A 24,834-nucleotide genomic window follows, 5' to 3' on the forward strand; every position below is an offset into this window, starting at 1 on the left:
TCTGAACTTTTCTGACAAGAGAACTAGTCGGCTATGGGGTGAGTTTAAATAATTTGTGGTGCCTAGGTGAGGTGTTTAGGTAACTGTACTATTGGTGCTGGAAGAACTTTGTTCTTTCTGTGAAGTAAAACAGCGGGCCATATGGTGAGTAATGTGGTCATTACATTGCAGCGTGACCTTTCTCGTAACGTAAAACTACCAACAGCCCTTTTCTAAACAAGTTGACTCATTGGGTCATGGAGTCAAGAGACGCTACCTTTCAGAATTACTGTGACCATTAACTGTAGGAAAAAGGATATATGCACTTGCTCAATCAGTAGTAGCTTTGTTATTTGGCCACTGTGGTGACAAGACAATTTCATTACCGACACAATGGTCTCCTGTGACCACTACTAGTGGACCCTAAATATTAAAGCGAGGTCAAGGGGCTTTCCTTCACAGCCTACTTTTGCTGCGACGTGCTGGACTAAAGCACAGACGTGCCCGGAGGTTCTTCCCTGGGGTTATGCAGGAAGCTCTGCAGATGCCTGAACAGACCAGGTAGCTGCTGTTCAGAAGTCACCACCGGCTTCCCGGCGACTGCCCCGCCCCCTTTCCGGCCCTGGCCCCGCCCCCTCCCTCCTATTGGTTGGCGTGCCCCTCCGCCAGACCGTCGCGAAGACCCGGAGGAGTGGAGTCGCCCCGAGGCGGGCCGGGCGCGCGCTCGCTGCGCATGCTCGAGAGCAGCTGGATTCCCGGTCTGGACCGGAGGCTCAGAGCGGCTCCGGCGGGGAGGCGCGCCTGTGCGCGGCACGGGCGTCGCGAGTACGCTGCGCGCTCCCGAGGAAGGGAGGTGTAGGCCGGGGTGGGTGGGGGGAGGGCCGGGTGTCGGCGCGCTTGGCGTGCGGGATCCGAGTGGCTGCGGGCGGCCTGGGCTGCCCGGCCGACGCCTGCTGCGAGATGGCGATCTTGGGCGCGGAGGGCTGAGGAGGCGCCGCCGCGGTGGCCGCGGGCCCCGGGAGCCGCAGCTTCGCGCGGGTAAGCACAGCGGGGCTCTGGAGGGCGGCCGGGCCGGAGTTCGCTGGGGTGGGGTCGCCGGGCTTGCCCCGAGCTGGCCCTGGCACCGGCCTGTGCCGGTGACACCGGAGCCCGGCGAAGTGTCTGGGTGACTGCAGTGCTCAGGCTCCTGGCCGGCAGCTTGCTAGCGTTCCAGCTTCCCTGCCTCAGAACTGCTGCCCTGACTTTCACCCGGATCCCACCGGCGCGAGCCGGGACTCCAGCCTCAGCTTGTCCTTTTCTGACATGTTTTTAGTATTCAGCGTTTTTTCACTGACTCCGCACCTCCTCTCACCAACAGTCTCAATCTCCACCTTTGGTGACCTGGTAGGTTCTAGTGACCTTGCAATATCTTCTAATCCTCGTCTCGTGATTTGGGCCCTTTTCCTTTAAATCTTCTTTTAAAATTTAGTATTGTTAGGATTGGTACTTTGCCGGTCGCCTTTACAGTCTTTAAATGATCAGTTTTGTGGCTTAGGATTGTATAGCTCTCTCCTTTCTTTACTCATCGGTTTGGAGTTGAAGTTCCTTTGCTCGAAGCGATTCCTCTTCATTATTGCCAAAAAGGTGTATCTATTCTGCTTTTGAAATATTTTACTCTTCCACCATGAAATAATTCACAAATGTCAGGTATTTTTCTGTTAAATTTTTATCTTTTTGTGTGCATAAAATTGAATTTCTACTCTTAAAGTAACGGGGAAAAATAATGCCAGAGTATCTTCCCACTCCCCATTTGGTTTTTTTTTTTTTTTCTTGTTGAAATACCCAGTTCACAGTTGTCTGTAGGTTTCTGCAAGAGTTTTTGCTTGTGTATAAATCCACTTGACATATCTGACCAAGTCTGTGTGTAACTGTTCGTAAAACTCTCCTTTTAAGAAAGACATTCTTTCATTTATCTGACTTCCTTGAGCCATAAGACTATATACTTAAACTGACTGAAAATTACCATTTTTAAATAACTAGAAGTTATTGAAGTTAACCTTTCAATTTCGAAGATAATGGCCAAGTGTTGGAGCTGTTGAAATTGAGATGCTTGAAAAATGTGGCTTAGCTCTTTGAGACATAGATTATTAACATTTCCAAATAGTTCTTCACATAAAATGTTGAGCTGCTTTTAAGACCCAGGACATGGCTGATCAGGTCTCTTGCCTTCAAAGAGATGGTAATCTCTTAAATTGGCTGAAATTTCTGTTACATCCTTGCACAGTTATTAAGCATCAACTGCATGAGAGAATGAGGTATTTGGGGATATATGTAGATCAAATGATTAGCAGCTTCTGTCTTTACAGATTATGGAGGAGGTCTGTGTGTTGGATTATATACAGATGCTCCTTTTATGTTCTGGGGAATAAATGGCAGAATCTCACTACGTAGCCTAATCTAGCCTTGAACTTGCCATCTTCCTGCCTCTGAGATCATAGGCCTATGCACCATATCCAGAATACCTTTGTGTGTACATGTGTATGTTTCATAAATATAAGAATTCTCTCAAGTTGTGTTCAGAGAGGGTAGTTCTCAGATGAGTTAAGGAGTTTCTTGTTTCGAAGAAGCTGGATTGAAGGACGATAAACTATGACCTGAAGGATGGTGAGAAGTCAGCAAGGAAAGATCGTTCTAGTAGAAGGATCTAAGAGGGTTTGGACAGAGTCTGCAGGGTTTGTTCTTAGGATATAGGAGAAGAAAACTTGAAATAAAAACCAAGACCAGTAACAAAGTTATTTTTCTTTTTTGTTTTTCTTTCTTTTGTTTTGCTTTGAAACCGATCTTGCTATATAGGTGTGACTAGCCTCCAACTTGCTTGCTGTGTGAACCAGGCTAGCCTGGAACTCAGAGGTCTATCTCTCTCTGCCTTCCCAACCCTGGAATTAAAGAATGTGTCACTACTGTTGGCACAAGAGTTATTGTTAAATTTAGATAAATTTCAGGTTACTAGGCAGTGCGGGGCCCACAGATGATTTTTGAGTTTAAGGAACAGTTTTACACCTTTGCTTAGAAAAATTAATCTAGTAGCATTGTGTAGTATGAATTGAGGTAGGAAGAAAATGGAAATTCATAAGTTACCTCAGGATTTCTGTCATTATAGATAGCAAGGGTCTGAACAAGTGGAAAGGACAGGAAAGTAGGATAGAATTTGGTAAGCAGGTTAAAGTTCAGATAATTGGCAAGATGGGTAAAGGTGCTTGCTGCCAAGCCTGGTGACCGAAGTTTGATCATAAACACCCCCACCCCTTGGTAGGAAAGTAGTCTACTCTTCAAAGTAGACACAAGCACACCCTGTTCCCTCCACAAATTAATGCTCTGGCTGTCTCGAAACTCATTCTGTAGACCAGGCTGGCCTTGAACTTACCAAGATCCACCTGCCTCTGCCTTCTGAGTGCTGGGTTTAAGGCATACACCACTATGCCCAGCTGAAATAACTGTTTTTTAAAAAGTTAAAATAATGATTCGGATCCATGTCCATAGGGAAAGTAATGGTAGCATAAAAGCATTATCCTTAGCAGGCCTGTATGATGCTCATAGGCTTGGGTGACTACTAATCCTTGTTGAAACTAATAGATCACGTGCACCCATGCTTTGTGGATGTGATTTTAGGGGAGTCCATGAATTACCTGAAGCTCCTGCCTGAAACCCATGGGCTGTCTATTGTGCTGGGGGCAGCTTTCAGAATTACTGGAAAGTTAACCCTGACTGTAGAAGTTTACTGTGTAAGTAGCTAGAGACAGTAATCCACTGTATTGTGGCACACACCCCACAAGTAATTTTATTCTATTATATTGCCTTTAATTTGTTGTTGTATCATGGAACAAACTTGCCTGAGAGTTTAGTTCATGTGTCACAAGGCTCCTTGCAAGTGGTCAGATAGAGTCTGGAGTTTGCGAACAGTGGTGGTTTTCTTTTTTCTGTGAAGAGAAGAGCATAACTGATTTGCTGCTGATTGGCTCTAGTTTGATGTCTTTTAAGTAAAGAGTTAGTGGTTCCGAGAGATTCCTCCCAGTTAAGGTTTTGTGACTCTTGGCACACAGGTCTTCACTGGAACATCTGCACTCATCTTTCTTTCCTTTTGTGTGTTTGAAAAGTGGCGAAGCTGGGGGATGCTATGGGTAGGCAGAGAACAGATAGCAGTATCAGGTCAGACATGTTAATTATTGCTGTCTGTGTGACTCCTGATTGGGGATCTGGGAAAAGATTACAGAGGCTGTACATACAGTAGAAGAAGAAACCTGAAGGGCACTTTAGTCTTTTCTGTTCCTCCCTGCCTTAGGAATGTTCCAGTCCTTCATTCAGGAGGTGGTGTCTGACAGGAGGAGTCAAATGAGCATTCATTTTCAGTCAGTTTTCTAGGAAGGATTAAAGAGCTAATTCTCATGAGGGTAGTTAAGGGACAACTTTTGTGCACCCATGTGGGGGAAGGGATGTCTCCTTGTTATTAGTTGGTTTCTTTTCAAATTATAGAAACTTATTGAAAAGTCTGGAATCATTTTCCTTTTTTTTTTTTTTTTTTAAAAGAAAGGGTCTCACTTTCAACCCTAGCTGGCCTAGACCTCCCTGTGTGGACCTTGAGCTTACAGAGATCTGCGTTGCCTCTGAGGAAGTGGGCCCAAAGGCCTGTGTCAGTCTACCTGGCAGAATTGTTTTGCTTTTCCTATAAAAGTATGATGTAATTATAATGAGCAGTGGAAAACCCAGAAAACTTCCCATTATAAATGGTGTCCAAGGAGCTGGTCACCAACCCAAGTGGAAGAATGCCTGGCAGGGACACACATAGATTGTCCTCAGTTCGCTGACATTGAGAAGAATAGCCGTGATGCTCTTCACTCTTTTCATGATAGCTTCTCCACCCTATCCTGTGGCATTTGAGAATTAGGTGGGTGAGAGAAAACCATCCTGTTCTAATCTAGTGGTTCACTGACACCTTAAAAAAGTTAAACTAGTTAACAGTCCAAATTAGAATTAGAACTAAAGCCTAAACTAATTAAAACATTTTTGTTCTTAATTCATTAATTTTTCTATCAAATTTTTGATCATGTGCCTACAGGGGAACTTTGAAGTTATAAGATGTCTGAGGACTACCTTTTAGAAATGTTTGTTGCCCTGGGCAAAGTACCATCATGTGGTACTTTGAATGAGAAAGGTCATCCATAGAGTCAGATATTTAAATTAGTGGTCCCAAGTTGGTATTGTTGATTGGGGAGGGATAGGAGATGCTGCCTGGTTGGGGAAGTATGTTACCAGGAGTTAGTATTCCGAGTAGATAGCCTCAGCCAGTCACGAGCTGACTCTCTGTTTTATGCTTGCTGTAAAAATGTGATCTGTCAGCTCTTGCTCCTGCTGCCATTTCTAACGACATGGTTGTCTGCTGCTATGCTACTTCACCATGGAAGACTATTATCTATCCAAAAGCTGGAATTGTGAGCCCAAATAAACATTTTCTTTCATAAAAAAAAAAAAAAAAAAAGAAAGAAAAAAAAATGTTTGTTGCCGTCTTTTGTTGTCATGGTAACTCCATTTGATGTGGCTGTTGGCTGGTAATTTGGAAATTTATAAATGTTTTACCACCAAATAGTTAATCTCTAGTCAAGGATCAAGCAACTACACAAAGATGGCTATCCTCCCTGGAAGAAACATTGGTAAAATGTTGACGTTAATGTACTTTGGAAAATTTGTTGATTTTTATTTCTGGTCTTGAAGATTGTTTGATTATCTTGTATATGAAAGCATAGTCTTAGAAAAGTTTCGGGCTGGAGAGATGGCTCAGCCGTTAAAGGCTAGGCTCACAACCAAAAATATAAGAAAAGTTTCAGTTTTTGTTTTATTTTGAGGGAGTGTCATATAAGTCAGAATCTTATTCCAGAGCGATATGTTGATATTTCATGATTTTTACCATTGTGTACTCAACTTTAGATATTACCCCTTCCATGTTTAAAGACTCTTTGTTCACTTGGAATTCATATTTAAACATTCTTGGTATGGGTTTTTAAAGCAATATGTCAGACAATTTCTAAGTTAGGTTAAGAATAGCGTGTATGGATTTAACCTTGACCTTTCTTAAGTATGGCATACACTGTGTGTTACTGTATGTCAGGCATTGTGCTAGCTGCTGGGGCCGAGTTTTCAAACGATATACACAAACCTATCCTCTAGAGCTTAGAGCTCAATAGAATCACTGACATCAAGATATACCCAGACTTTATCTGCTGATGTTGGGAAAGTAAAATTAATGACACTTCTTTTCCTGGGGTATTTGGGCAAGTCATGCAGAAGCACAAGGAACCCAGTCAGATCATTTCAGATTTCTGTTGCTCTGTAACAAACAACCCTAACTCCAAGTGACTGAAAGCAACTGCCTTATTTTCTTTCAGGTTGCCCTTCCTTGAGGCTCTTTCTGGCTTTGTACATCATAGCTACAGTGACTACATTCAACTGACATTTTAGCTGGGGCTGTGTACACTCCTCCCCTCTCTTCGTAGTCCTTTATCTCCATGTGGCCTTTGCAACATGGTGTGAGCTTTACATTGTAGAGTAGAACTATGAGGAGTACAAATGCTGAAGGAACCAGGCCTTCTTAAGAATGGCATGTTCCTGGGGCTGGCAGGAAATCAGTTCTGTCTTGTTCTGGTGAAATCACAGGTTGGTCTACAATGAATGGGACAGGGAGCGCTTGGATCCATTTGGGGTTACTTTGTAATGGATGATGGCAGGGTTTACATAAGAACGACATCAGGTCTGTACAGACAGATCTTCTAGAACAATGGAAGCTGAAGCTTCTAAGGACTGCTTCCCCCCTTCCATAATCTAAACTTTGAGCTGGACCTGCCAGAGAGAAAGTTGAGTCTGAAGTGCAAATGACAGTGCCCGTGGCTGATTGCGTAGGTAGAATAACAGTTGGTTCTGTCCTCGGTTAGAAATGTAAGAGCTGTGTGCTAGTTAATCTTGTTAACTTGTCTGAGTCTAGAATCACACCTTTGGCTGTGTCTGACCATGTTCTAGAAAGGTTTAACTGTAGAGAGTGGACATTGAGTATGTGCAGCACATTTCAGAGTCTGGAGTTGGGGGAGTTGGGACTGACTGAAAAGGAAAAAACTAGCTGGGCTCTCTGCCTCCTGACTTTGGGTGTGATGTGACCAGCTGGTTCATGCTCCTGCTGTTGTGACCTCTGCTGTGAAGGAGTGCCCCAAACTGACACTTCTCTTCCTACATTGCTTTTCTCAGGTATTGTGTTCTGTGAAAGTAACTAATAGAGGTCGGAATGTAGCACAGTCTGTGTGAACATTTGTGAAGCATACATAGGCTGGGCTTCCTAGAAGCGGGGTGCTCTGCAGTTACATCTGACATGCTAGGGTAGCAGGGAGGGCTGACCACTTGTTTTCGAGGATAGTGGGGTTTAACAAAGAACATGCCCCATGATTCCAGATTGATTTAGTTTGGTTAACCAGCTTCATTTGTTGGTTAGACTTTACCCCATGTAGACAGTGACCTATGGTAAGCAGAGACCTATCCCTTCACCCCTTGTAATCACAAAGGAGCAAAGTGGCCTGACCATTCTTGAGCCATGTGTACCTCACAAATTTTTTTAATATCTTAAGAAAGTTTGGTATGAACCTTTGAGGGAGGCCTTTATAGTGGAGAAGATACTCTGTAGGATCCTAGAATTTCTGGAGTCTTCTCTGAAGGAGTAGCTACCTTTCTTCCCCACACAAGTGATCAGTTGCTGGCTGGATTTTTCTCATTATTTTAATCCTCCAGGCACTTTGTCTCAATTTCCTAGTATCTTTCTGCATTGTTCAAATTAGCTACTAAGTTATGGCATGATTAACAGATGAAGGAAATGAAGGTTTAGTTTTTATTACTTTGTATTTTTGTAGATTAGTGAGGTAATGCATTTCATTGACACAATTATCCTCAAAATCCAGCCCCTACAGCCTACAGCAAATAAACTTGAATGTTTCTCACTAAACAGTACATTGGAGGAGTTTGGTGATTGAGTGTGCTGAGAAATACGATTTAGGCTGGAGTCAGGCGAGATGGGCGGAATTACATTAAGGTGTTTTTTGGCATTCTTCCTGCCCCTTAATTACTTGGATAGTTAAAAACTGTCCCGGCACTAACAGAAGTGCAGGGATTGTAGCTTTGTTTAACTAAGGAAAACAGGTTCTTTGGAGAGCTGTTTGGTACACTTATAATTATTAATGTGGGTGGAAGCAAATAGTTGAGTCCTGACTTGAAGCAGGATACTTTGGCCATAAATCCGTCCTGACTTGCCAATATGCACTGCTCTTTGTATGTGCTAAGTTAGGGTGGGGAGAGTTAGGTAAGTGAGCCTTCTTTTTGTAAGCTCTTCTTGACTGTAGATGGAGATAAGTTAAACTAAGCGTGGCCAAGGCAGGAGGATTTCCAGTTTGAGGCCAGCATGTGATATGTATATGCATATATTGTCATATCCCGGGGGACAAAAAGACAGGCTAACAACAAATCAGCCACAGAGGCGGGGCACAGTAGATTGCTTCCTTCCTGCAGTCTTTAAAAACAGAAGCTCTCTTGACCTAGAGTTAAGAGCTCGAGCTAGGCAGATCTGATCTCTGCCTGGGCTGTTTACTGGCAGTGTTGCCTCTATTCCTTCAATTGCAAAACAGAAAGAATGTCTTCATTCATTTCTCAGTTTTTGTTAGGAATAATTGAAAGGATACTTAAAAAGTAAAAATCATAGTAGCTTCAATGTTATAAGCCAGTAGATTGCTATTCTTTGTAATTAAGTATTAAGTTGATAGTTCAAGCCAGTAGACATTTTATAAGGACAGTGAGAGGTTAGTTTGGGTGTATACAAAAGTGTCTATCAGATCTCTCCTCTCAGGTGAACAGATAAGTGGTGAAAGGATTAAGGGTTGTTGTGGGAAAGATCCCTACTCAACAGGCTGGCAATGTATCAGTTGGTAATGATTAGGCTCCACACCTGGGGGCCACAATTTGTTAGCATAATCATTAGGTTAATGCAGTATGGACCAGTTGGTCAAGGTGTAGTCTCTGCGTAACAGCCATGCGGGCTGTTTCCTAAGCATTAAGTTATTCCTGTCTTCCAGGGTGTATTGTCTTGAGAAGGTTGTTTGAGAGCCTTAACCCGTTGTCAGAAACTGACTCTAATTTGGCGCCCTAATATGAGTTTTTCTAGGTAAGATGTTCCTTCCTACCCACGTGAAAAGTAAAAATAAAAAGAGCTTAACATCTGAACCTTCCAGATTTTTAAAAGACTTAATACAGATACCCAGGGCTTAGAGTCCTGAGCAGGCAAGTAAAATGGCCCTGGCTTCCTTGTTGAAAACATTCCCCATTCTACCAAAGAATTCCTTTGAAGATATTTCTTCTTTTTTCTAAATGTAATCTTGAAGGAGTTAAATTAGATATTATAATGATTTGTTAGATAGTCTTACTGCATTTTACTTAGCTTAGACAAGGCAACTCAGAAATAGATACATTGATTGAAGTGTGTCACATTTGGAATTTGGGCTTTTGGATAGAAAGTAGGTTAACTGTGGGCGTGGTATGTCTTTTGGGAAAAAGCCATTGCTTAGCATAAGGACATTAACTTGGGAAGAAAATCATGAAAAAGGGTTTAAGTTTCAAGTCAGTGAAAATGGGAAAAACTTTAAACTCCTTTTACGTTCTGGTGATGTCTGCATGCTTCTCTGTCATTAAATGTTCCTTAGTTCTGTGACCAACAAACTTCAATCAGATTTAAAAACAATTTTGTTTGTTTGTTTTTGGAGTCAGGTTCTCACTTTGTAGCTCTGACTGTCTTGGAATTCACTGTAGACCAGGCTGCCCTCAAACTCAGAGACCTGCCCGCCTCTGTTTCCCTAGTGCTGCACCACCACACCTGAGTAGACCTTTTTGTTTTTGTTTTTTTTTTTAATTTTTAAAATTTATTTACCTCTTTTGTGTGTATGAGTGTTTTGCTTGCATCAGTGGGTATACCATGTGTGCCTGGTGTCCGCCTGGTGTCCACAGAAACCAAAAAAGAATGACAGATCCCCTGGAACCTAGTTATAGTTGACATGAGCCACCACGTGGGTGCTGGGAACTGAACCTGGGACCTGTGTAAGAGCAGCCAGGGCTCTCACTGCAGAGCCAAACCTCCAACCCCAGTCAGATCTTCTATCATAACACTAGACTTTTACCCTGGGAGCAGTTCCTGGGGAAAACCAAAGTACGGTGGAGAGGAACATAAGCAGAAAGGAACATAAGCAGAGGTTACTGTGAGTACTCCTCGTGACGACAAACAAGCCCTGCTGCCTTGTAAGCTGGGGCGACCTGGCATCTCTTCCGAGGAGCCCATTGTTTTTGTGTTTGTTTTCACTGTGGAGAAGGCAACAATAGACCATTTCTTTTTGTCCTGTGGCGTGTGAAATATGTTAGTATTTAGATGTGACTATCCAGAATGCGAGGTATACATTATATTTGAAAATTTTATTTTTCTAGGTTGAAAAATTTGGTAACCTTACATTTTAAAATTTCTTTGTAATCTAAATTTTTATTTAAAGGGTGATCTAATAAAAGCCCAGATCTTACAGAAAGAAATACAAATCGTCATTTGAGTTCTCGTACTCATGTTACTCATGACAGTGCTTCTGTAAACCTGACTTCGGGAGTTTTATCAAACTGTGTGTGTTAGCTATTCATATGAAAGTGAGACTGATAGCATCCGATTTATAGAACCGTAGGCTGACTTAAGCCTGACATTTAGCACGCACTGGGATGTTCGTGCTATATTTTCATTCACTGATTCAGATCTGCTTCAAATTTAGTTTCAGAAGATGGGCTGGTAGACCATTCAGTAGATGAGAGCCTACCGGTGCAACCATGAGACGTAGACTGAGATCCCAGGCACCCCTATAAAAGACCTCTGTCTGCATCTCTGGCCCCAGGGTTAGGTGTGTGGGGTGGGGGTGGAGAGGCAGAAGTACTGCAGCTGTGTCTACCAGCCTCATCAGAAACAGCAGTGAGAATAAGGCAGAGGAGCTGCAGACGGTGACGACTAGAACCTTCTCGCCAAGGGTGCACACGTACATGCAGATGGTACACATCATCCATACACTCCCCAACCCCCAAAGCATGCAAACAATCGACCAAGCAAGCATTCCACATACTGTTTATATAAAATTGCAGTGAAAGTCTGAGGCAGCACCTGAGCTACAGGAAACCGGGAGGTGTGCATCGGCAATGACGATAAGTAGCCAGTTTACTACTAAAATAAGTTCTGACAAGCAAGCAAGTATGAGGGACTTTCAGTCCTTCTGACGCTATGTATAATGAACTGTATTTTTACTATATTTTAAGCTTAATAAAGATTGCATTATTTCCTGGAACAGATTTTTAGCTTTTTAATTGGTTATATAATTGTCTAATTTTCTCTGAGTGAAGATTCTTTAGTAAGAAGTTATATCTTACTGTGTGTTTTGAAACTCTTAAGGACAGTATTTATATATAGTAAAGAATATTGCATGTGTCTTATTTGATGGCTTTTAATTACCTTAAGATTGCTTTGTTTGTGTTTCCTTGTTTGTTTTGCTCTATAGTCCAGGCTAGCCTTGATCTCACTTCCTCCACCTCCTAGGTATTTCCTGGATTCTTGGCTCCAACAAGAGTTTCTTCTTCCACTTGCCTAGGGTTGGTATTAGCACTGTTTTGATTTTTCCCTTGTTTCACGTTGGTAACCTCATTTTTCAGATAAAGCAAACTGAGGTTAAATATATACAAATAGGAGAGCTGAGGATGGACTCAAGTATGTCTGAATTGAAAACTGTTCTCTGTGTTAACTTCCCCCAACATGCTTTTCCAAATCTAAAAAAATGTCACTTTGGAATTCCAGATTAGGCTGTGAATTTTGTGATAAATTGTGATCATGGTTGTGCGGTAAATTAGAATTTGTAATACATTTAGAAATAATCAAGAAATAGTTGGGAGACCTTAGTTTTGGTGTTCATAGCTGAGGGTCCCGGTGCACAGTGGAAGAATACTAACTTAGTCAGCAGGGGTGGGCTCGGTGGATAGTCAGGGCTTTGTGTTCCTGCGTCTCTTTGTCTGCTCCAAGTCCTCATGACCAAGCGTTTTGCTGCTTCATGATGCAGCAAATTCAGACAGCCCTCGGTGTTTGTAGGTCCTGCCCTTACAGGTTCAAGCAACCTTGTATTGAGAATATTAGAGAGAAAATTCTTAGTGCGTTGAACATATTTGTGATCCCCCTCACCTTATATTTCCAGAGCAATACTGCATAACAAGTATTTTACATAGGATTTACATTGTGTTTGATAGGAAATCTACAAGTGACTAAAGTGTATCGTAGGATGTGTGTAATTTTATACAGATATTGTTCCATTGCATTTAGTGGACACTATATCTGTGGATATAGGTATTCCCCACAGGTACCCAAGAATAATAGTATTAAGAGAGTAATTTAGTCTCAGAGTTTGTACTAAAGTTTTGATGTGTTTAGTCTTGAATAGCATTTTTAAAATTGTTACCAGGTAGCAATTTGAGTGGGAAATTTTTCTACAATGCTCAGTAAGGCAAGAATAAAAATTGCTAAATGTGCAATTTTTTCTTTAAAGTTAGTTTTTAACCATTTTGAAAACAATATTGGATGTTATAAGATATTGAGAAATAACACATTAGGACAAAACAAAGTACCTAGCTTCCAGTGCTGAACACCATTCAGGGGTAATCTCTTGGTGACATAACTGAAACTTATCATCAGCACTTTTAAGATTAAAAAAAAAAAAGAAGGCATTTGAGCTGGGTATGCTGGTTCACACCTATGACCCCAGTACTCTGGAGGCCAAAATAGGAGGAAGATTGCTGAGATTGGGGCCAGCCTGAGCTTGAGACCCTGTCTTAAAGAATGATACCAAAAGAAAGAAGGAAAAATAGGAGTCACTTCTTCTTTAATTAACTAGAGGGGAAATTGTTAGGCCTAACTAGTAAAAAACATAGGCTGAATTGAACGGTTTTATGTGGATGATAAGGTAGGGTTGGTCAGGGGAGGAAGTCAGCCTAGGTATAGCCACCAGCCCTGGGTTTTAAAATACTCCTTTGGGCTAAAAGCTGGAAGGGCTGCTAAGTTTAGTACGTTTTCCTTTCTGAACTAGTGTTTTCTAGTAAACAGAGCATGCATACTTTTTATGTCCTGTCTTGCAAACTATTTTATTTTGGGGAAGTTGTTAAAAAAAAAAAAAAAAAAAGTGACTTTTTAAAACTTGTTCTTTTTATGGTACAAGATCACCATCTTGTGGTGTTGTAGAATATTGTCTTCAGAGTTTGCAAACATGAGCTTCCATTAAATACTCAGTGCCTTGGTGTCAGACAAGGGTTCCAGCAGACCTTTCTGTGGCAACTTCTATAAGTGGGGCTGTGGAGTAAAAAATTAAAGTGTGATTGAGGAAGACAACAGGATAAAACGAAACAGCTATGACTTAAATTGGTGCAGTAATGGCTCATTTACTAATATTCCTTGTTTTATGAGAAAAGTCATACTATCAGTGAAGTAATTCTAAGCTTAAAAAAAAAAATCTGTGTTCTGTCATCCATTTCTTATTTAAGTACCCTGTCTCAGCTATTTAATCAGGATTTTAAATTTATTTTAATGTAAAATAGTGCTTTCTAAACTGATGACTCTTCGAGGAGGATTTTTTTTTGCATTTATTTGTGTACTTTATAAAAATTATGACAATTTATTTCTTTTCCTTCATGTAATATCTCATTTTGCCCAGGTTGCACTTGAAATCCTAGATTCACATGATTCTTTTAACTCAGCTGACAACTAGGGGAGGGAGGCAGACCTGCACATGGTCATTCTGATGATGGTATTGAAGAAAAGTGAAAGGACAAAAAAGACAATGCTGCAATACAAAAGCCACCTAAAAGCCATCTGGAAATGTAGCCAGGGTAAAATGCATGCAAGTAAAGGCTCAAAGGTTCTGCTGCTAATATCCCTAGACAAAGAAGGCCTAGAGGGGCATCCCTGAGAAGCACAGTGGAGGAGACAGCTTCTGCTGGGTTGTGTGCAGAAAAGGCCCATCAGATGAGGATGAGGGTCATCTGTGCAACAGTGTTGAAGGCTGGCAAGCCACAAGATGGTGCGGTACTGGTGTGGCTGTGAAGGCCTTACAGTGACCAGGGGGATTACCATGGAAATGAGAGCCTGGAATGGGAACAAAAGAGTGGGACTGAACAAAAGCCTGGAATGGGGCTGAACATTAGGAAGCTGACGCAGAATTTAGATCTTTAGGAGTCAAACTGATGACTTAGAGTTTATTGAAAATGTTTCTGAGAATTAAGAGAGACGTTGGGTGTTTGTTTCCCACCTGCCTCTCTTACGTAGTCCCTGTGGTGTGATTTTGTGCCCTGCTTTATTCTGTATAACTGATCTGGTTCTTTCTACAGTTTTGAGTCAGGTAAGTAGGAAACTGCTTTTTTGCAGAATTCTGTTAGTTTGAGATCAAAAGAAGAGCTAAGTGCAGATGGATTCATTACACTGAGCCGTAAGTCTATTGACTGTCCCAATTTCCACACAACTGAGAAACTTCCAAAGATGGACAATTAAAATGTTAACACAGGGCGGTCCTGTGCTAACCATGTGCTACCTGCCTGTCATTTTGATTTATAAAGCTATTAAAATACCTAGCAATATATCTTTTTATAAATTATCTTTCTATGTAGAAGTAACATTCTTTCTTTAACTTAAATTATATTCTGGTTTATATTTTTTGATAATTGATTTAATTATTTCACAAAGATTTCATGCATCATAATATCATGATATATATTACAAAAGCACATAATTCTTACTTGCCAAATATACCTTAATAAAGCTGAGAGGGAGATGAAAAAATCTTTAACTTTATGGTGTTTAGAAAAAAAGGTGAGCTATGAACTCATTTGTTTTGAAGGCTCATTCAGGCAAGTGAGGAAGACAGCATGCTGGGGTCTAGTGAGTAAATAGAAACAGACAGAAGAAACCTACATTCTTAAAAAGAATGTCAAATTCCAACTTGTAAAACCAGTGTGGTAGATGTAATAATACAAATACAGAATTGCATGCCAGGAGCAGTGGTTCATTTGAGCAATACTTTTCCTCCCAACTCATTCCACCAAGCATTGTCTCATAGTTCTGTGATGGGCAATCACACTACACTGTCACATTTGAAACCCGGAAGTAGCCATGCGCTTTACAACTGACGAAATTGTGGCAAAGGCAAGTCTCAAACTTTGAACTACTGCTTCACCTGCATTTTTCTTCATCCTCTTTTTTTATATTCTTCAATCTTTTTTTACAGTCCAGTATTTATCCATTGCCCCCCACCCCCAACCCCTGTTCCCCCTACTTGTCCGCCTTCTGACTGTTCCTCATCTGTGCTGATTGCTTTTGTGTGTCAACTTGACATAAGCTGGAGTTATCACAGAGGAAGGAGCCTCCCTTGAGGAAATGCCTCCATGAGGTCTAGCTGTAAGGCATTTTCTCAACTAGTGGGGAGGAGGGAGGCATTGTGGGTGGTACCGTGCCTGAGCTGGTGGTCCTGGGTGCTATAAGAAAGTAAGCTGAGCAAGTCAGTAAGCAGCACCTCTCCATGGCCTCTGCATCAGCTCCTGCCTCCAAGTTCCTGCCCTGTATGAGTTCCTGTCTTGACTTCCTTTGGTGGTGAACAGCAATGTAAAAGTGAATAAATCCTTTCCTCCCCAACTTCCTTCTTGGTCATGATGTTTTGTGCAGGAATACAAAATAGCTCCTGACCCCCCTCCCACTCTCCAATTGGATGTCCCCACCCTCACCCCACCAGACTTCCCTGGGGCCTCAAGTCTCTTGAGGGTTAGGTGTACCTTCTCTGACTGAACCCAGACCCAGCAGTCCTCTGCTGTATGTGATGGGGGCCTCATCTCAGCTGGTGTGTGCTGCCTGGTTGGTGACCAGTGTCTGAGAGATCTCTGGGGTCCAGGTTAGTCGAGACTGCTGGTCCTCCTGTGGGGTTGGCAGCCTCCTCAGCTTCTTCTAGCTTTTCCCTAATTCAACCACAAGAGTCCCCAGCTTCTGTCCATTGACTGGGTGTAAGTATCTGCGTCTGACTCTTTCTGGAGGCAGTCATACTACGCTCCTGTTTGTGAGCACAGCATAGCATCGGTAGTAGTGTCAGGCCTTGGGGACTCCCGGTTTGGTCCTGTTACTGGACCTCTTTCCCTCAGTCTCTTCTCCATTTTTGTCCCTACAGTTCATTTAGACAGGAACAATTCTGGGTCACAGTTTTTGATTGTGGGATGGCAACCACATCTCTCCACTTGATGTCCTGTCTTTCTATTGGAGGTGGACTCTACAAGTTCCCTTTCCCCACTGTAGGGCATTTCATCTAAGGTCCCACCCTTTTAGTCCTAAGAGTCCCTCACCTCCCAGGTTTCTGGTACATTTTCAGGGGTCCCTCCCCCTCCCCACCTCCTACCTCCCAAGGTTTCCTGTTTCCATTCTCTCTGCTGGCCCTCAGGCTTTCAGTCCTGTGCCCCCCCCCCATACCTGGTCATGTTCCCCCTCCTCCCCTCTGTCCCCTTTCCCACTCAGATTCCTCCCTCCCTCTGTCCCCTGTGATTGGTTTCCTCTCCTCACTTGGACCCTTCAGCTTGTTAACCTTCTTGAGTTCTGTGGATTGTACCTTGGTATTCTGTACCTTTTTGGCTGATATCCACTTAATAGTGAGTACATATAATGCATGTCCTTTTGGGTCTTAGTTACCTCACTCAGGATGATATTTTCTAGTTTCATACATTTGCCAGCAAAACTCAGGCTGTCCTTGTTCTTAATTGCTGAGCAGTATTCTATGGGTAAATGAACCACATTTTCTGTATTCATTCTTCTGTCATGGAACATCTGGGTTGTTTCCAGCATTTGGCTATCACAAATAAGGCCTCTATAAATATAGTGGAACACATGTCTCGATGGCATGGTGGGGCATCTTTGGGGTATATTCCCAAGAGTCGTATAGCTGGGTGTTCAGGTAGATTATTTCCAATTTTCTGAGGAACCTCCAGATTGATTTCCAGAGTGGTTCTACCAGTTTGCAATCCTCTCAGCCATGGAAGGAAGAGTGTACCTCTTTCTCCACATTCTTTTCAACCTGTGCTGTCACCTGGGATTTTGATCTTAGCCATTTTGGTTGGTATAAGGTGGAATCGCAGGGTCGTTTTGATTTGCATTTCCCTGATCACTAAGGATTTTGAACGGTCGTTAAGTGCTACTCAGCCATTTGAGATTCCTCTGTTGTGAATTCTCTGTTTAGTTCTATATCCCATTTTTTGATTGGGTTGTTTGGTTTTTGGTGGTTAGCCTCTTGAGTTCTTTATATATTTTGGATATTAGACCTTTGTTGGATGTGGGGTTAGTAAAGTTTTTTTCCAATATGTAGTTGGCTGATTTGTCCTTTTGACTATGTCCTTTGCCTTACAGAAGCTTTCCAGCTTCATGAGGTCCCATTTATCAATTCTTGATCTTAGAGCGTGAGCTATTAGAGTTCTGTTTAGGGAATTTCCCCCTTGCCAATGAGTTCCTTCTAGGCTCTTTCCTCCTTTCTCTTCTATTAGATTCAGTGTAACTGGTTTTATGTTAAGGTCCTTGATCCACTTGGACTTGGGCTTCGTGCAGGGTGTATCTATTTTCATTTTTCTACATACAGACTGCCAGTTAGACCAGCACCATTTATTGAAGATGCTTTCTTTTTTTCCATTGTATATTTTTGGCTTCTTTGTCAAAGATCAAGTGTCCATAAGTGTGTGGTTTTATTTCTGGGTCTTCAATTCTATTCCATTGATCAACCAGTCTGTCTCTGTACCAATACCATTAAGTTTTTAATCACTATTGCTCTGTAGTGGAGTTGAGGTCAGGGATGGTGATCCCCTCAGAAGTTCTTTTATTGTTAAGAATTGTTTTCAGTATTCTGGGTTTTTTGTTTTTCCAGATGAATTTGAGAATTGCTCTTTCCATGTCTTTGAAGAATTATGTTGGGATTTTGATGGGGATTGCGTTTAATCTGTAGATTGCTTTTGGTAGGATGGCCATTTTTACTATATTAATTCTACCAATCCATGAGCATGAATTTTCCATTTTCTGAGGTCTTTGATTTCTTTCTTGAGAGACTTGAAGTTCTTGTCATACAGATCTTTTTCTTGCTTGGTTAGAGTGACACCAAGGTATTTTATATTATTTGTGGCTGTTGTGAAGGGAGTTGCTTCCCTAATTTCTTTCTCAGCCTGTTTATTATTTATATAAAGGAAGGGTATTGATTTATTTGAGTTAATTTTATATCTGGCCACTTTGCTGAAGTTATTAATCAGCTGTAGAAGTTCTCTGGTAGAATTTTTGGAGTTGCTTACATATACTGTCGTATCATCTTCCTTTCCAGCTTGTGTACCTTTGACCTCCTTTTGTTATCTGATTGGTCTGGCTAGGACTTCAAGTACTATATTGAATAGATATGGGGAGAATGGGCCTCCTTGTCTTGTCCCTGATTTTAGTGGGATTGCTTCAAGTATCTCTCCATTTAATTTGATATTGGCTGTTGATTTGCTATATACTGTGTTTATATATGGTCCTTGGATTCCTCATCTCTCCAATACTTTTAACATGTGAAGGGTGTTGTATTTTTTGTCAAATGCTTTTTCAGCATCTAATGAGATGATCATGTGATTTTTTTTCTTTTGAGTTTGTTCAGATAGTGGATTATGTTAATGGATTTTTGTACATTGACCCAACCTTGCATCCCTGGGACAAAATCTACTTGACCGTGGTGAACGATGGTTTTGATGTGCTCTTGGATATAGTTTATCTTTTTATAAAATAATTTTTGTTGCTTTAGAGTTGCTAACTTGATCTCAGAGCGTGAGCTATTGGAGTTCTGTGTAGGGAATTTCCCCCTTGCCAATGAGTTCCTTCCAGGCTCTTTCCTCCTTTCTCTTCTATTAGATTCAGTAGGGAGGATGATAGGTTCATTCACATTTATCATTTTTATATTCTCTGAGTTTGAAATTTTGTAATGATTCAGGATTTGTAACTTTCTCGTTCCCTGCCTTTGGGCCAAGTTTCTCTAGCACTGGATGTGTCTTCCCTATCTTATTACTGAGTTACTTCCTTTCTCTTAATGTTGTTCCCAAAACTAGATTCCCTGTTGTTGAATCTGGACATCACCTTCTGTTATTTTTTATTCCTGCCATTCTTACAGATTAAACCATCAATGTGAATGCCTATTCACTGATCCAGGCCTATGGAGCTGTGACAGGATTTCACTGGCCTTCTAAAGCTGAGTACTGTGTGCTGAGTATATGCTAAGTGTACAGACAATTCAGGTCATTCTAATCTGATGGGATGTTTTGAGGGGGAGGGGAGTGCTGTTTGTTATTTTGTTTTATTGCTTTGACTTTATCAGAGCATCTTGATATCAAGCAGTTAGATAGCTCTCCCAGCGCTGGCAATGAAAGGTCTAATTCTAGTGCTCAGGATCAGGTAGCCAGTCAGGCTACCAAGTGAGATTCATTCTCAGAAACAACAGCAAACACACTTTCCCCACCTGCTCCCCATTCTGTTTTTTCAAATTTATTAATTTATTTATTTACTTATTTATTTTTATGAGAAAGGGTGTCACTATGTAGCTCTGGCTGTCCTGGAACTCTTGAAGTTGCCTAGGTTAATGTTGAACTGACAGAGACCCTCCTGCCTCTCCTTCCACAATACTGGATTAAAGGCATGCACCACCATGCCCAGCTTTCTTCCTCCAAACCTTCTACATGAGGGTTTGATAGGTCTATAATTTCAGAGTGATAGAAATATAGTATATTGCTTATATATAGGATTCTCTTTTACTCTCTGCAGCTGAATAACAACCCTGTGGAAATTTCGAAGGGTTGAACTGGACAAAATCGGCTTAGATGTACTCTCTGTCTCTTCTACACGTAGGTTTTAACCTAATCTCACTTGGCTGAATATCTACTTTGTTAAAGAATTTGGTGACATCAAACTTCTGTTTCCCTTGCCTTGCATCTCTGAGTTCTTGCATCAGAATTGACCCTACAGTCTTTCACTGTTCTTATCTGCTGCATACCAAGTATGTCTAGGAATAGTCATACTAACATGCAGAATGTTGTCCCTGTAGGTTATGAAAAACAGTTTTAGTATTGCTCAGTGATAGTTGATTAGCACCCTTTCTTAGTCCTCTCAATAATTGTTCCAGAATATCTACTCCACTAGCCAGCCTGTTACATCTGTGTTTATTACCTCTGAAAAACTGACTCTAAATATTTCTTCCCCATCAATCTAAACCTAGCTGTTTCTGATACAGGGATATTGACAGGTTTTCTTTGAACGTCATACTTGTAACTTTTCAAAATTAGAATAGCAACTAGCTTTGGATAGTGGGTACTTTGCACCATGGAATCAAAGAACTAAGTCCAGTATCCTGTGTTTTATGTGCTGCTCCTTATAGCATGGAGGGGATGGCTCTGCTCTCTTTATTCTGCTGATACAGACGATGAGCCGTGGAAAATACAGCTTAGCACACAGCCCTTAAGTGGCAGCACTGGAAATGAAGTCCTAGTCACTTGACCACCAAGCTGGCTCTTATAAACTTTGGGATGTTTTGTCTCCCCACGTTTGCTCATCTTCTCCCTCTGCTGCTAGGACACCATTGCCTACTCTCATTGAAGTTTTTTTGTTTGTTTGTTTTTGTTTCTTATGGCATGGTCCTGTGGTCTGAGTACCCACTTCTTGTTGCCAATGCGCTTGTTCAGTCTCCTTTGACTGTAGTAGCCTTAGAGCTGCCAAAGGGATCATTGCAAATGCAATTTCATTATTGAAGCCCTCAGTATATATGAGGATAAAACTATAGTTTGGCACACAATATAATTAGAATTTTATTTCCCTATTAGCTTTTTTTACCTCTTGTACCATTGCCTAAAACATACTGTTAACTCTCTGTAATTCTGTCTTAAAGAATTTTACTTGAGGGGCTGGAGAAATTGTTGGGTGGCGACTTACTGCTTTAGTACAGTACCCAGATTTGATTCCAAACATGGGGCAGCCCACAACCATAGTTCCTTCCAGTTTCAGGCATCTGAAGTACTTCTTCTGCAGGCGTCTTCATACATGTGACATACATGCACACATACATAAAAAGATATTTTTAAAGAATTGTGAGGCTGGATAGATGATCAGTCCGTAAGATCAGTAGCTGCTTTTACAGAGGACTTGGGTTCTACTCTTTGTACAGTCTTCTGTAACTCCAATTTTAGGGGATGTACTGCCCTCTTCTGACTCCGTGGGCACCAGGAATGTATGTGGTAACTCCAATCTCCAGGGATATACTGCCCTCTTCTGATTCCATGGTCGCCAGGAATGTATTTGTCATAACAGATGTACATACAGGCAAAACACTCCCACACATAATTTTTTCCCTCTTTTGGGACTTGGTAACATCAGACTCATCTGCCTATCTCTGCCTCTTGAATGCTGGGATTAAAGATCTATGCCACCGTGTCTGACACAAACCTTCTTTTTTCAGGCTACTTTGCTATGATGCCTCTGCTCTCTGACTGAAGGTTCTTTGCTTCTCTTGTGCGTTCCAGAGGAAGTACTTGGCATTCTGGTCACACTGAAAACTGTTTGTGTCTGCAGGGTTGTCTCTTCACCAGACTATGAGCTCCTTGACAGAAGAAATCGCGTCTTCATCATCTTTGTATCCTCAGTGTCTGGAACAGTTCCTGGTACACAGTGAGTCATTAACCCTTTTGTTTTAAGTGAAAATTATGTAGCTAGTATTCAAACTAAGTGTACATTGATTATTAATTCTTATGCCTATATAGATCAATTAATGTATTTTTATAAAAATAGGGCATTTGCAAGGTGCACATCTTTTGTTCCAGTGCTTACAAGACAGAGGCTGGGATCTTTCTTAAGTTTGAACCGTGACTTGTCTACACACCAAGTTCCAGGCCAGCCAGGACTTCATAGAGAGATCCTGTCTCAAAAGAAATAAATAAAAAATTAAAAACGAAAGCTCTGCATTTTACACACTTCTTGAGGTTCAATTTTTTAATTCTTTCATCATATTTTCTAGTATTGTTTGTGTGTTCTTGAGTATGCAGGTTAGAATGTATAAGGGGTTTATATAAAACCAAAGAAAAAATAGACAGGTAAGTCAAGATACAGAAAAATGAGCAGTCTTTCAACAGGCTGGCATCAGGTTCCCATCTGTGTCGTGTTCTAAACTTACAAATTTCTTCTCAGAGAACATCTGATGCGTGCTTGTCTTACATATTGGCAAGTATCTGTCTAATGGAATCATGAAGTCCTTTTTTTCAGTTTTTTGAGTTTAAGTCCACCTTTAAATAAAAACAACAACAACAGAAAACCCTTTTAGCCCATGTCTCATTTAATGCCCAGGGAAAATGTATCTTTATTGAAGACTAATTCAATGGGTGAGAGCTCTAATATTCTCTTTGTTTTCACCATAGACTTTAGAAACCACACTTGGTAGATTAGTGGCTTACACTTTCTTCTGTCTATTTCTTGACTTCCATGCGTTGTTTAAATTGCTGGGGCTGGGGTGATAGGTCAGTAAATTAAGCACTTGTTGTCTAGGCATGAGGACCAGAGTGTGGATCCCCAGAACTAGTGTAGAAGCTGGGCAGACTTGGCACCTGCCTATTGCTAATACTAGAGAAACAGGGATGGGATTTTCCAGGGTAAGCCAGGCAGTTAGACTAACAAGAATTGGTGAACTTGGGGTCCAGTGAGAGACTACCAGAAATCTTTTAACACACACACACACACACACACACACACACACACACAGAGTGTGTGTGTGTGTATGTATATATATATATATATAAAATTTGGACGTGCCAGCTTATATGTCACATTTGGAAACTGGTAGTAAACATAAATGTTTATGAGCAAACCATTTCAGAAGTTAAACCTAGATCACTGCTAGCAAGGTTAAGGAGCTAACTGTGATGGATTCCCATATTGTGCATGCCTTTCTTTCCCATCCCAGGTCAGCCTACCATATGGAGTTTGTTTTTGTCTCCCCTGACCACGCTTCCCCCGACAAGGTCTTGCTTTGTGGTTCAGTCTGGCCTCAGATTTGAACTCAAACTCTTACTGCTTCCATATTTCCTCTGCTGGGATTATAGGTATATGCCACCATGCCTGACTTTGTTTCTTTTTTAATACATAAGGAGAATCTTTTGAACTTCTTATCTGTCTTACTTATTTTTCTGTTGCTGGGATAAAGCACCATGACCAAGGCAACATATAAAGGAGAGTTTAATTGGGGTTTAATTGGAAGGTTAGCATGTGGGATGGCAGAGCAGGGCATGGTAGTAGGTGGCTGGAGTGGCAACTGAGAACTTACATCTTGTCCCATTAGGGAGTGAGAGAGGGCACTGGGAATGGTGTACGTCTTTTGCCCCCAGAGCCACATCTCCAACAAGGTCACGCCTCCTGATCCTTCCTAAACAGTTCTGCTAATTGGAGCCCAAGCATCCAAACACACGAGCCTGTGGGGGCCATTCTCCTTCAGAGCACTATGGTATTTATTCAGTGATTTTTAAAATAAACTTGTATTCTACTTTAAAGAAATACCAGATTTACACATGTTTATACATTTAAAGGTAAATACTGGAACACAAAGGCCACATGGAAGCATCACATTATGTAAGTGATGTAAATTCAGACTTACAACAGAAAATAATTGCAAAATTGTCCATCGACGGTTTGTCATTTGGTAGTCTCCTTGGACGTTAGCGGCTCTCAGATGTGCACCATTTAATTTTATGTTTGCTTTATACGCTTTTGAGATCCATCAACCAAATTACATTTTTTATTTTCCTTTTCAGTCATAGAAATCATGGTATTTTCAAAGAAAATTAGTAGCAAAAGATGAGGTCACAGTAACCACTGAACAAACAAAAACCTTTTTTCTTAGTTTGCTGATAGGATTAGGAGAATTTCTTTCTTTTTTTTATTAACTTGAGTATTTCTTATTTACATTTCGATTGTTATTCCCCTTCCCGGTTTCCATGCCAACATCCCCCTAACCCCTCTCCCTCCCCTACTTTATGGGTGTTCCCCTCTCCATCCTCCCCCCATTGCCGCCCTCCCCCCAACAATCACATTCACTGGGGCTTCAGTCTTGGCAAGGCCAAGGGCTTCCCCTTCCACTGGTGCTCTTACTAGGATATTCATTGCTACCTATGAGGTCAGAGTCCAGGGTCAGTCCATGTATAGTCTTTAGGTAGTGGCTTAGTCCCTGGAAGCTCTGGTTGCTTGGCATTGTTGTTCATAAGGGGTCTCCAGCCCCTTCAAGCTCTTCCAGTCCTTTCTCTGATTCCTTCAACGGGGGTCCCGTTCTCAGTTCAGTGGTTTGCTGCTGGCATTCGCCTCTGTATTTGCTGTATTCTGGCTGTGTCGATTAGGAGATTTTCTTGGTGTCACAATACTAAGTATCAGTGTGGGACTGAGTGTGAGGAAGATGTTACTACTCAGAAGTCTCACTTTAACCCCACTCACTGGTACATTTCTAAGATTCATTCATGCCACTGCCTACAGCTACAGTTCCTTCACTCTCACTACTCTATAACTTCATTATGTAAATTAGCCCAGTTTATATAACTGTTTTTTGTCAAGGTATATTTGAATAGGTTTAATGTTCTTGTTTTTATTATGTAGGATGGTTATTCTTAAAGTAGAAATATAAAAGTAATTTTATTATAAAACTGAGAATT

The 24,834-nt window shown here is 41.3% G+C and overlaps 1 protein-coding gene across 1 annotated transcript in view; it reads left to right on the forward strand.

Annotated features, from left to right (window-relative positions):
• Positions 1-878: 878 nt before the first annotated feature.
• The window catches only part of Wwp1 (WW domain containing E3 ubiquitin protein ligase 1), a 96,834-nt gene continuing 72,878 nt past the window's right edge, over positions 879-24,834 (forward strand). Inside the window, exons 1-2 of the mRNA XM_032905398.1 lie at positions 879-1,017; positions 21,722-21,817. The gene's annotated coding sequence lies outside the window, so the exon portion shown is untranslated. The remainder of the gene's footprint in view (positions 1,018-21,721; positions 21,818-24,834) is intronic.

Source organism: Rattus rattus, chromosome 1 (assembly GCF_011064425.1).
Source record: "Rattus rattus isolate New Zealand chromosome 1, Rrattus_CSIRO_v1, whole genome shotgun sequence".
NCBI classification, from domain to species: Eukaryota; Metazoa; Chordata; class Mammalia; order Rodentia; family Muridae; genus Rattus; species Rattus rattus.